Raw genomic sequence first — 2160 nt, forward strand, 5'->3', positions numbered from 1 at the left:
TATTATTGTGATAATTTATTTTTTATTTTTATCATTATGTTTATCATTATTATTATTATCAAAATCATTATTAAAATTTGCTTTAATTTCCAATATTATTATCACATCTCTGTCTCAGTTCCTCACACTGCAAGCTTTCCTTGGAGAGAACGAAGACATAAGGGAGGAATTGTGACAGAAACATCTTAGATGGAGAGACAGATGGTGAGAGGTGGTGACTGTTGAGGGAACCCTGCACTGATCAGGGGTGAGTGGTTGGTTGTTGTTGTTGTTGTTGTTGTTGTTGTTTTTGTCATGTTGTTGTTGTTGTTGTTGTTGTTGTTTTTGTCATGTTGTTGTTGTGATATTGTTGTTTTTGTAGTTGTTGTTGTTGTTGTGATGTTGTGATGTTGTTGTTGTTGTGATGTTGTTGTTGTTGTTGTTGTTGTTGTTGTTGTTGTTGTTGTTGTTGTTGTTGTGATGTTGTTGTTGTTGTGTTGTTGTTGTTGTTGTTGTTGTTGTTGTTGTTGCTGTTGTTACTGCTGTTTTTGTTGTTTTTGTGCTGGTGGTTGGAGGGCACGATGGTAGGTTGTGCTTCTTTACTGTCCACTCTGTTCTTTCTGGTGGGTGGTTGGCCGGTGCTCAGGTGTGGTTTGCTTCTTCTTTCCTATCAAACATATATCGTCCTTATCTCTCCTCCTTCTTTTTTGGTTTATTACTCTCTTGTAACACCTCTAATCTTAATGTGTTGCAAGTGCCGTAAATCTCTTACTGAAACTAACTGTTGCAAGGACCTTACTATAACCTCCTTGGTCTACCCCAGCCTCGTTTGCCCCCTGATTTTCCAGCGATAGCAAGATATTCAGAAGCCCTCACCAAGTGACCCCAGGGCTGTGCTACTGACTGAAGTCTTTAGGCCATTCCCAAAGGGGGAAGGGGGGGGGGTGTACAGTAGAATTGTAAATGGGCTGATTTAATCAGTGTAATGTTCATACTGTGCCGGAACAACATAGGGGAAACTGGTTCTTTCTCATTCCTCATCCTAACCGTTGTCATTTTCCCCTCTACTTCTGTTGTATGTTTGTCACTCTCTTGTGGCCAGCAGTTTCAGCAGACTTTGTGCTGTTGAAGCGAGAGAGGTGAGAAGAGTAAGCCTGATTCCCTTTAAAAACATCCACCCCTTGGCGCTCATATGACCTTTTTGGCACGTCAAAACTTCGCATTTTGGTCCATATATTCAAAAATCATAAATTCTTCTTATGGCTGCATTTTACAGAAAATAAATGAGTTTCATCTGGTCATTCTGGGATTAATGTGTTGATGATAAAACTCATTCCTACCAGGGTGATCGGAGAAAACGCATTCTTTTTATTTGTTTGTTTGTCTTCAGCTAAAATTCGATAAATTTGGTATAATCATGGTAAATGAGGTATATCTTCCTGTGGGATAGTCAAACAAAAACATCGTTCCCATTTGTTTGTTTAATTAGCTAAAAACACTAAATCGCCTTTATCTCGAAAAAATTATTTTGAGAAGAATGCGTTTAATCAGATCACGGCAGTTATGCAGTTGCGAGCACCGTAAAACCTTACTTAAACAAACGAAACACTTGCCCATTTATATGAGATTCACGCCATCTGATTGGTAGAAAAAGGTGCACATAATAATGTTCAAATTTGTATTACGTTCATATTTATTATGACACGTAACTGTTACAGATAGAGATTCAATGATTATAGATGAAAATAATTAATTTGAGAACAATGACGATCTTAGAAATAGTAGAGGTGATGAGTGATGATCTGGGATTGCGTTTAAGTAATGTTATCGTAAGTCCTATCTTCCTCTGATCCAATGAGTCACGAGGGACATGGACACCCTCTATCCCGTTCCCTACTGGAACCATCTTTACGGACCTCTTACTAAACCTCCTTGGTCTACCCCAGCCTCGTTTGTTCACTGCTTTTCCTGCGAGAGCAAGATGTTCAGACGCTCTTAATCACCCCTTCACCAAGCACCACAGTATTGATTCTCCACCCCCACCTTCCCTCCCACCTCTGACCCCCATCCTAATTTTACACCACTCCTACCTCACACCAACCTCCCCCTTCTCTCCCTCACTGTGAGCAAATGACCATCGTCCAGACACTGCTGCAAACCCCCTACCCTCCGGTCACCCCC

The 2160-nt window shown here is 40.3% G+C and overlaps 1 long non-coding RNA gene across 2 annotated transcripts in view; it reads left to right on the forward strand.

Moving 5' to 3' along the window:
- Positions 1-2160, forward strand: part of LOC101863410 — a 77857-nt gene that overhangs the window by 30703 nt on the left and 44994 nt on the right. For both annotated transcript variants that reach the window (XR_220138.3, XR_004859516.1), the window contains exon 3: positions 119-247. This is a non-coding gene — a long non-coding RNA (uncharacterized LOC101863410). The remainder of the gene's footprint in view (positions 1-118; positions 248-2160) is intronic.

The sequence above is a fragment of the Aplysia californica genome, unplaced genomic scaffold, assembly GCF_000002075.1.
Source record: "Aplysia californica isolate F4 #8 unplaced genomic scaffold, AplCal3.0 scaffold00033, whole genome shotgun sequence".
NCBI classification, from domain to species: Eukaryota; Metazoa; Mollusca; class Gastropoda; order Aplysiida; family Aplysiidae; genus Aplysia; species Aplysia californica.